Source organism: Pinus tabuliformis, chromosome 8, assembly GCF_031772625.1.
Source record: "Pinus tabuliformis cultivar Carrire ecotype Pingquan chromosome 8, CPIR1, whole genome shotgun sequence".
NCBI classification, from domain to species: Eukaryota; Viridiplantae; Streptophyta; class Pinopsida; order Pinales; family Pinaceae; genus Pinus; species Pinus tabuliformis.
In genome coordinates, this window is record NC_142294.1 from 1057288972 (window position 1) to 1057301020 (window position 12049).

Genomic DNA, 12049 nt, shown 5'->3' on the forward strand with positions numbered 1-12049 from the left:
CGCGCCCATTGTGACATGCCTGCTATGCCTCGCTCAATGCAGAACCCATCACTCTGCCTTCCTGCGGTTGCGCCAAGGGAGTGTAACCCTCAACTTGTGCACAATTCCCTTACATGGACCTAGGTGCCCCTCCTCCATGTGGGCACGTTTGCTGCATAGGCAGGCTCGTCTTGCCTCCAAGATGTTTTTTCGCCACCAAGTGAGCATCGCTTGTCGTGGGCATCTGTTGGCCTTAGTGCCAACTCGGGGCCCTCACATCTTCCCCCACCTCAAAAAAGTTTTCGCCCTCAACAACACCATCTCAACAAACTCTATCGCCAAGACCAATTCGCAAAGTGCCACCGGCTCCAATGCGAATCGTTCATGTTACATGAACTCGTTGCCTTCATCACACACGAACCTTCATTAAGCCTCATGACTCCATGTGGGTAAGACTCCACAATCTTACGGTCATCATCCATGACTCGTCACAATCTTCCATATTTCTCCAACTCATGGAAGGCTACTCCCTCCACTTGGTTGCAATGCATTGTTGTAACTCATATTGTATTAATCCACTGCATATCATCATCATGTGAATTGTTGCTACCATACTCGAACTCAACTCTTCCATGCATCCATGAACTTGGTCACCCCATGATTCGAACTAATTGGGTAGCTAATCCAACCATTGCGTCCAAACCATGAGAATGCACCTCCTCATGCCTTCGTCAATCGTTTCTCCAACATTTTGTCACATCTTCAACTCAATCAAGAAATTCAATCTCCTCCCTTTACTGGCCTAGTAATTAAAGGAATCTGAAAGTTGGGTCTGGTTTCACAGGTTTGTAGAGCTAGACCTAGATAGTGATCTAACTATGGAGATCAATGGCTGGAGAATTTATTTGCACAAGGTATATAAGAGTCCATAATGTTTTTTCGAGATATATTACGTGAGAAATGAATGGTCTTAGCAGCTTGTAAAGTTTACCATCTAACGAATTAAGTAGAGGTATAATTATAGAAAATTCAAGTATGCTCACTGCCTGGCTTTATCTACTTGCTGTGCAAAATAAACTCCCCTTTTACATATCTTACCCACATGAAATTTTGTACCCTAAATCATTTTTGTAACAAAAAAATTCTTCTAATTGTACACAGAGCATAGAGATTTCCTATGGTTGCATAGAGATAGAGATATAATGTATAGAGATTTCCTGCAAAGTAAGAAAAAATAATTTTTTTTATTCTACAAGCTCTTCTTTTCAGTGACGAAAGATTAAACTCATTTAGTGATTTCTAATTGTAAGTTATGTCCACATTCTAACCAAATTATGTGTTTACTATTATGCAAGTTCCCTCTGCTGTCGAGAAGTGGACGACTGAATCAATTACTGGTCTGTAGTGAGTCAACGAATCAGGATTGTGTAAAGCTGGACGACATTCCTGGTGGGGAAAAAGCATTCGAATTGGTAGCCAAATTCTGCTATGGAATATCAATCGACCTGACTGCAATGAACATAGCCGCTATAAGATGCGCAGCAGAATACCTGGAAATGACAGAAGAGCTGCAGGAAGGTAATCTTATTTCCAAAACTGAGATCTTTCTGGGCCTTGCAGTGTGGTCGTCTTGGAAAGACTCTATGCTTGTGTTGAAAAGTTGCGAGCAACTTTCTCCATGGACGGAAAATCTCCAGTTAGTGAGGAGGAGTTGCGATTCAATAGCATGGAAGGCGTGCACAGATCCAAGGGGCATAAACTGGCCTTATACCTCTGCAATTACCAACAGGAACATCCACCTAAATACCGAGCCTCCTCATATTTGGGATGAAATCAAAGATCATCACGAATTTTATAACAGTAACAAGGGTCAATCAGCTCCACAAAACTGGTTGTTTGAAGATGTCTCAATGCTGCGCATTGACCATTTTGTTAGGGTTATCTCGGCCATCAAAGTAAAGGGTATGAAACCCAATTCGTTGGGTGCAGCAATTATGCATTATTCCTCTACAGGGATATTAAACTTAGAGCAAAGCAGTGCTGTGACTAGAATAGAGGACATGAGTACTAGCTGGGACGTTGGCTCCAACCTCACTGAACCCTGCACCTATAATGCCAATGAAATTATTTATGATGTGCAACAGGCATATGATGGTGAAGATGATCTGCGAATCCATGAAGGTACAATTGATGCTAAAATGCAGGTCTCCAAACTTGTGGACAGTACTTAGCAGAAGTTGCAAGAGATCCCAATCTCCTCCTTGCTAAAGTTCAAAGCCTGGCCGAGGCACTGCCAGATAGCGCCAGAACATGTGACGATGGCCTCTACAGAGCCATTGATACTTATCTCAAGGTATTCTTTGTCCTCACCCACTAGTTGTTTACATCCACACCCATATGACCTAGGTAAGAATTAGTCTCATATATTCAGATGAATTTTGGGTTTAAAGTAATTTGCCTAAATTAATCTTAATTTTGAACCTAAAGAGTCCAAAGAATTAAATTCAAAAACCTTTATATGTCTAGATATTTAATTTCTTTTGACTTGATAAATCTTAAATTAAAATATAAAATGAATCTAGATTAATTTAATTATTAATAATTGATAATTATTTATTTTATGTTTTATGTAATTTCACATAGTTTAAATATTTTAATTAATAATTTTAAATATTAATTTATTTTTTTATATTTAATTTATCATTTTATTTTATTTTTAATTTTCTTATTATGTAATTTGATTTAGTTAAAATAATTAGATAGCATAACATCATATAACATAATTTTACAACATCTCTTCCGTATTAAATTAATATCAAAAAACTTAATATGTAATTATTTATTTTTTATTTAATTTAATTATGTTATTTAAATAAAACAAATTTAAATATTTTAAATTTTAAATATAATACTAATATGTAATTATTTATTTTATTTAATTTAATTATTTATTTTTATTTAATTTAATTATGTTAATTAATTTTAAAAAATAAATATAATATTTTATGTAAAATGAGTTTAAACTAGTAAAAATAATTGTTTTTAAGGAAAGAGATCAGTCTCCATTTTAGCATGGAGGATAATAATTGTGTCTTTGAAGGAAAGAAATCAGTATTTTTTTTAGTGAAGTTATTGGTATCTTATCAATTCTTAATGTATAGATAGGTAAGAATATATATAAATATTTACTCTATTATAAAATTTAAACATTTTAATTCTCAATGTATATATAAGTAAGAGAATATATAAATAGTTATTTTATTATAAAATTTAAACATTTTAATTGTTATAGGAGGAGAATTTAAACATTTTGTCTAATTATATAAATTAATTAGTTTCGGACAACTTCCAATCCACCCTACAATTCAAGATTTGTTTGTGTTCACAGATTTACCAGTGATCGATATTGATATGTCTCCCCATCAATGAATTACTTTCGCATAACTTCCAATCCACCCAATCCAAGATTTGTAACTTTCTTTGTTTCTCTTCACAGATGAACCAGTGAGTGATCAATATTCATCTATGCATGGCAGCTCTGCATTACAAATCAGTTAGTGATGTTACTTCCTATCAGAGTCTCAGGTTTAGTTCCATAAAAAGTTCGTGGATATACTTGAAGGTGATTAACAACGATTATAGTGAGGATTCATGGGAAATTTAAATAAAACAGCTATTACAGAATGGATTCACGGGAAATTCAAATAAAACAGTTACACGCTGCTTGAACGAAATAATGTTGAAACATAAACCCTACCCTAAGCATACCAACATGGATGGTATGATAGAGATTAGCAAATTTCTTGTACATAATATCTGCATATTTAATGCGTAATTTACTACTCCATATAAGATATCATGTATAAATCCTTTCATCATAAATACTAAGTATCAACATCTCAACTTAAAGAAGAAAAGAAAAGCATATTAAATTTTAGTGTTTTGTATTTTATCTGGAACACGTGTTATATTATACCAGTTCCTAAAACTAGCTATAGAATCTCGCATGTCTTTTCTTTTTAAGAAAATGTAATTATTAATGACATATTTTATTTATTAGATGAAATGACTTTTTAGCTGCATCTTGTAATCACATTTTATTTTATTTATTAGTTAGAATATTTCATTTATTGATAGGGATATTTATTTTAGCTTAAGGTTTTTAGAATTTTAATTTAAATATTAATAATTATAAGTGGATTAGAGAGATTTAATTTTAAAATATTTTTATAATATATACAAATTATATGTAAATTTATTTTTAAATTAATTATATTTTTTAACTTTTTAATTAAATTTTTAAATTATAAAAAAACAAATAAACAAACAAAACAAAAACAAAAAAATCAAAAAAACATATAAACAAATATCATATAAAAAGAGATAATTTTTTAGACATTTGATATTGTAATAAAACTTATTTACAAAGTAAAAATCTCAGGAAATAAATATTTATAATTAAAAATATTATTACATTATTTTAAATATTTGATTTTAATTTAATTATATTTTCTTATAATTTTTAAATCTAATATTATATACTAATATAAAATTTTAATACTTATTATAAATTGATACCTATCCATATTTAACTGCATTTTAATTTATATGACTACGTAAATAATAATTAAGATTTTAAAATTTTAATGTTATTTTTACTATAATAAATTTAACGTTGTTTTTTACTACTTTTCATTTGGCGCCTTGCGAACTTTCGACTTGAACATCGTTTCAATAAAGGGTTTACTTCCTTGTCGCGTCTTGTTCTGACAAAGCATTAAGTTCACCGATATGTGGAATTGACGAGGCATGTTCCTATTACCATATGGACAAACCTGGTTCACCGGACATTATAATCACGCATTGGATATATGCAAATTCTTGATGTTTCTAGTCACATGTAAATTGTAACAATTTTGTTCCAAGTAAATCCAACTCATTCATTAGTAGTGTTAAATCTATATGCAGGCTGGCCATTAATGATTATGACATGTGGACTAAACTAAACAATTGACACAACGTTAAGTTAAATCGACATATAATTATATTATAATTTTACTTAAATTATTATTACTATTACAAAAATAATTATAATAATTAATATTTTCTAGTAAATTATAAATTTATTTAAATTATTATTACTCATAAAAAAATATTAATATAAGTTAAATATATACATTTGAATCTTGTAAAAAGTTTTTTATTTGTGAAGATTCATCTCACTTTATAATGAATATTTTTAATTTGTAAATAGGTTTTGATACAATATCATGAGTCAATATATGGCTTCTCAAAACTACATGTCTAAAAACTAATAATTTATTTTAGATGACACTTGTTCATTTGATATCTTTTCAATTAATCAATCTAATTAAAAATGTAAAAAAAGTCATAACTACTTTTTGAAATAAATACAACCTCTAATTTATGACTACTATTAACAATATCCTCTAATATACGATGGATGTTAAATCTCAACCATCCACCTAATTATGATGTTGACAGATATGTCTATTTTAGAATAGGATACAAAATTCTAAATTAATTTTCAATATTTTTTTGGTGGATGACAAGGATTTAACGTCCATAAAGAGAAACCAATGGTAAGATTTATTTCCAAAGTAACTATGTATTTTTTTTCTCTTTTCATTAAATTCATTAATTAAAAAAAGTGTCTTATAAACAAGTGTCTATCAAATGAGTTATGGATTTTTGGGGATGTGGTATTGATAAACTATGGTACTAGTCCATCTTATTGTAACAAAACTTATTTACATATTAAGAATCTCTAAGATAAAGTGAGAGTGAATCTCCACAATTATTTACATATTAAGAATCTCTATGATAAAGTGAGAATGAATCTCCACAATTAAAAATATTGTTATATATTATATATATATGTATATATGTATATATGTATATGTATATATGTATTATTATTTTTTTTTATCAATAATAATAATAATTTTAATTTGTGTTAAGTTTTATAATTTTAACAATTTGAAATATCTAATAAAATAAGTGTTTTTATGTTTATTATAAATTGATATATATCAAACTATTTAATTTTATTTAATAATAATCAAATTCTAATTCTAAAATCCTATTCCAAAATAAAGATACCTATAAGCATTTAATAATAACATTTACATTTTGAAAGGTTCGTTAACAATAATAGCATCTTCTGAAATGAGTCCTTCACATTATCCCCATTATTAGCGAGAACGAATATTGCAGCCAACTACACCATAGTAAGTGAGAGATCTTAGGGAGACTGACCTAAAGACTGCAATGGCCAGCATCTCTGCAGCAGTGGCAGACTGTGGAAAACTCTTGGATGAAAGTCTACAAATTTGGACTTCGCTGCAGGAAGATCCAAATGTACATAAACTGTACCAAGAAATGCAGAAGTAAAGATAGTAAGAAGATATATGGGCATCTACGAAGACCTTACCAATCTCGCAGAAGCTTGCGAAGATCAATGAGTCAAAGGCCCTCCAAAAGAAAATTGAGGAGCTGAAGAAGGAAGAACATGTCTTAACAGAAATGACTCAGCCTTGAAGGATGATGCCCTTCAACTATCGTAGGTAGTAGATGAGAAGCTTCAACAACTTTGACAGAGGGAGATAGCGTTAGTACATAAGGCTACAAAACATGTGACAGAGGCGCTGCTAGAGGAAGTGTGTGGCGATGAAAAGCAGGTAACAAAGACTCTACAACAATTCAACCATGCCTACAACAACATCGCAACAAAAATCAGAGGCAAATCAGCTGAGTGACTCAGGACAAGTCACATGTGAGTGTTGGGGGTAAAATACATGGAAAGTTGCATTTATGAGGACAAATTGGAAAGATCTAAGGATAGATATGTAATTAACGAACACAATATGAATGCAATCTGGAAAAGATATGATCTAATGATGGGGTTCGAATTTTTTACTTGTTATAAGAAGCCACCTCTCTTCCAGATCGAACACTTTGCTTAATTGAGAATTTGAGTCTAGAAAGTGCAAAGAAATTGCAGACGTTTTAGCTTTCGTATGTTGTATGATCGTTCTTAGGAAGAAATTGTGCATGATTTTCGCGAGAAAGGTTTATTTGGTATCATGGAAGCCACTGGTATGCCTGGAGCATCAGCTGAGATGCCCACAATAGCATCAACCACAATAACATCAACACAAAAACAATGAAGATCTCCGAGGAAGAAACCAACCAAGGAAGAAAGAACGAAAAAGAAATAGGATAAGAAACTTTTCAAGCCTCAACACAACTTGAGCAAGCCAAAGACAACGAAGAAGAAGTAGAGGAGGTTCAGATGGAAATAGGTGGCAAAGCATTTCCATTGTCTCTACCACAATACATTCCACCAAGGAAACTGAATGCTAAACCAATCAAAGAATCGAAGGATGTGAAGTATGGCACCTTTGCACCCGTATTGCCAGAAGCAGTACCCTTTTCGGGAGAAGTTCGCAGATTACTATTTTAACGACAGGAAGAAGTACCCTCAGTTCACACCAGCTCGATATTTGAAACAGGTGCATACTCAGACAGTAGAGTGACAAGGCTAGAACTAAAGTAGGGGGCAAATGGATTGGTGAAATCGTGATTATTGAATATGTTAAATGTGATGCACTTCGGTAAAAGTCCGGTGAACACGACGTGTATGCGATGGAGGACCATGGATGGGAAATAAGATCCCTATAGAACCAATGTTGATTTGAGGATCACGAGACTACCATACCAAGGGCAGAACCCCACAAAAGAATTGTCGAAAAGGATCAGGATTGCGCCATAGCGGACAGCATGAAGAAGAAGTTTTGGGCTAGAAAAAGGAAAGAGGGGATATGACATCAATTCAATCAGTGACTAAGCAGTTCACTTTGCAGCACATATATTGGCTGGGAAGATCATGAGAAAGTGTCGAGTGAATGAAGTTCTTGCATCGGTGATTTCATTAGTCCGCGTAATTGGCCAATGGGGTTCAGTACAACTGGGCTGAATACCTGTGCAAGGAATTTCTAGATCATTTCAATGAAGTTCAAGAGAAAGGTACCACATTCCATTATGCGTGGTTAAATTTTATTATTGCAATGTTATCATAGAGAAATCTGGAGGATTCACAGTTCCCCCCTATAGCATCAGATCTCTTTGAAGCCACGCGGTATGCTCCACTATGGTTTACCACTCAACCATCATGAGAAATGGAGAATAGGATGTTCTTCATATTGTATCATATGGATTTGCGTATGCTGGTGAACCAACACCCTCTCTTGTCACTGAGCCTATACGAGCAATATAGTGTTGTTGTGAAGTTCAAGGATCATTTTCATAAAGTCTATATGCAGGCTCGCAGAGACGCAAAGAAGAAATAAAATCCCCTGCCATATTTCGTAATAGAAGATGACCTCTTATCACTGGTACAATAATGGCCAACATAACGGATAACTGCGCTGGAGGCAGAGGTAGAGGCCGAGCTAGAAGACAATGTGAAAGAGGAGGATACAACAGAACATGTCAAAGCAAGTGGAAAAAACAAGGACAAGGATCAGGATGAGCATGAATTAGAGGAAGAGGAGCAACATGATGAGGTTCACCAGGATCCTCCTGAGGGAGATAAGCAGAATAAGGAGGCTAAAAAGGCATAAACAAAACAAGCTGTCGTAGAAAAGAGAAAAGCACAGGGCAAAGTTGCCACAAAGATTAAGAAAAAGCATAAGGTAGAAAAGACAAATGATATCACACCAATGGTCCTTACTGATCGTGACCTAGAGAACATTGAAGATAGGATTCACAAGGCGACAATTGAATCCTGGAATGGAGTAGAAGATCACTATGACGTACTTCTGACCAGTGTCGTAGAGTGGATCACATAATTGAAGACAGTGGCACAGGTGATCAAACAACCAGTGAAGATAGAGGAAAGGGTTGGAATATAAAGGTAGATAGAGCCTACGCTTGCAGTGAGGTTAGCACAGATACCTATAGGAGCCCTACAGTTTGACTCTGTCGAACTACAACAATAGGCTAAGGAATGGAAGCATGTCAATATGAACATCATAGTAGTGTCGTTGCAAAGATTACACAAGCTACACTTGGAAATTATAGAAGAGTTGAAGTTGTGTGAACAACACACCTCGCAGCTAAATATTCAAGTAGAAAAAGAGCGAGTTGCTCTTTGGCAGAAGCTTGAGCAGGTGATCTAAGAAAGGGATCAAGTAGCACAGTAGCACCAGAATATCAAGGAGGCAGTGGAAGCAACGTGCAGAGAAATTTCGAACCTTGATGTCTGAGAGGAAGAGTCAGTAGAAGACAAGGTCATGAAGCTCAGCCTTGTAGTGAAGGAGTACATGGAGAAAATTTTTGCAGTACAATTCAAGTACAAAATGCAGATCAATGAGCTGCAAATGAAGTTGCAGCCAACTACACCACATGAAGTGAGAGACCATAGGGAGACTGATCTAAAGACTACAATGACCAGCATCTCTGCAATAATGGCAGACTGTGGAAAACTCTTGGATGAAAGTCTACAAATTTGGACTTTGCTGCAGGAAGATCCGAATGTACAGAAACTGCAAGAAAAAATGCAACAAAAGAATCAGTAGTTAGAATAGATTTGGGCATTTGCGAGGACCTTACCAATCTTGTAGAAGCTCGTGAAGATTAGTGAGTCAAATACCCTCCAAAAGAAAATTGAGGAGCTAAAGAAGGAAGAACATGTCTCAACAGAGACGACTCAGCCTTGGCAGGATGAGGCCCTCTAACTATTGCAATCAATAAATGAGAAGATTCAAAAACTTCGACAGAGGGAGATAGCATTGGTACAGAAGGCTACAAAAGATGTGGTAGAGGCACCACTGGAGGAAGTGCGCAGCGAGGAAAAACAGGTAACAGAGACTCTACAGCAGTTCAACCAGGCCTACAACAACATCATAGCAAAAATCAAAGGCAAAGTAGCTGAGTGACTCGGGACGAGTCACATGTGAGTGTTGGGGGCCTATTGGGTGCAGCCCAACTTGGCCTAGATTTTGGTGAAAACTCCACATTTTATGGAGCAAAGTACGAAGTAAAGAATGCAGCGGAGCACGAAGTGGACCATGTAGTGGAGCAACGGAGTGCCAAGCAGACTGCACAGTAGATATATCACGTGGTGTGGGGGCTTCGAGGTGGGTCAAAGCACCTCCTTTTTCTAGAAATCAAGTAATATTGTAAAAGATGAATCGTTTTCGAACCATCGTAGCTTGTATTAGGGGAGTCCATGGTATATGGACCATGGTATTTCAATGATATATCCCTTGATGTAATAGTATACATAGAGTAAACTAATAAGAATAATAATCATGTTTATGGTCTAGATCGATGTTTATGGTTGAATTATTGTGATTTGTAGTTTGTGGCAAAGGAAAGGCTCAACAGCTAAGTGTGCAAAGGCCTGAGTTTGCAGCTGAGAGCGCAAACGACCTGCAGCTTAGTGTTCAAGTCAAGAAATCTTTGTTGTACAAGAATTATTATTATAAGCAATAGTTCTTGTGGGCATAGTCCCACATTGGGATGAACCATGTTAAAATATGTGTCTTCATGTGTATATTTGCTTATTATCTATTGTAGCATAGGAGTTTATTACAGTTGCATTTTATTACAACGCAGTGATGATTGTGGGTTTATATGATATGTTTATGATTAAATGATTGTGACAAAGTAATGTATGAATGTATGGAATATGTAACCTATAATATGACGCAGGTATCACAGATTTAGGGACAAAAAAAGAGGTAATCTTAACAAATTATAGTTAGAATATGATTTTTTAAATTTCATACAGGACTAACCCTTACGTCGAAATCTGTCTGTTTTCATTACGGTCCTGGAGCACTCAATGAACCTTTGAGAGTCATGTCTCTCACGATCTCCTTCGATCTTTGCCATAATGTTTAGGCTATTGTTTGTTGATTTCACTAAGGATGTAAACAACCTAGGTGTCCTATAAGTTGGTTGGCTTACATAAATTGCTAATAAGTTTAGAAAATATTTTTACCCAGTATTATATCGTATTCAGATGAATATAATTAATTATAGAATTATGCCCAATGAAGGAATGATTTTTTAAAGACATCTATTAGACTTCTCGGTCTAAGGGACTATCGCATAACAATTTAATCCCTATTCAAATTTCTTTCATGATGTCTCTCTTGTTATGAATTTTGAATAAGAAATTGGCCCTTTTTTAATGTTTTACATCCTTAAAAAGTTAGCTAAGACTTTTCATCTTTATTTTGTTATCAAAATCACTATCAATATCTCCATACTCTATACATTCTTTGATAAAATCTCATTTTGTTTCTACCACCTCTCTGTTGCAAAAATGCAAGTCATTTTTTTCCAATCTTCTTTAGGACCATCCATTTACCAATTTCACATCTTAGATTATGGGAGTTAGTCCTCACTTGTGCAATTAAAATTTTAGCTTATCCCTTGGTTGAAGATCTCAAATACTCTTTGACATAATATGTTTTTTTTTGCCTACTTGTTTTGTCCACATAATTTTTCCAACACCCATTTTTTTATCTCTTACATGAGGACAATCATGCATATTTATGTCCCATTTTCCTCAACCACTTTCTATTTTGTTTCATCTATGTCTTTTTCTAACCATTTAGCTCTTGTTCAGAAACCATTTTAAGCCATCGATACTTATCCATATATTTTTAAATAACTTAACAAATGAATGAACCTAATTGAAAGGGTGAAGACTTGGGTTTTCCATGTCCTAGTGGCATGCTCTTTAGTGTTACCATCAAGCCTATAATTTCAAATTTATCTTTCCTATCTAATGGAAATTTGATGACGGTTATTTTATTTTCATAACTATCATTTTACGTTTTATGTAGATTCGTGAGCACCAATTTTTTTGTGTGTTGTTATAGGAGTTTTTTTTATAACAATTGAGAGGAAGGTATGAAGGTGGTTATCATTAAAGAAAGCACAATAGTTCACTAATCCAACACTATAACACCAAATAGTTGTTTATGAAATGTATGCTAATTGTGTCTAACTAGAATTCCACTACCCCAAT

The 12049-nt window shown here is 34.0% G+C and overlaps 1 pseudogene across 1 annotated transcript in view; it reads left to right on the forward strand.

Annotated features, from left to right (window-relative positions):
• Positions 1-12049, forward strand: part of LOC149238982 (root phototropism protein 3-like) — a 111362-nt pseudogene that overhangs the window by 80813 nt on the left and 18500 nt on the right. Inside the window, exon 3 of the transcript XR_016245954.1 lies at positions 1335-2332. The product of XR_016245954.1 is annotated as a root phototropism protein 3-like (transcript). The remainder of the gene's footprint in view (positions 1-1334; positions 2333-12049) is intronic.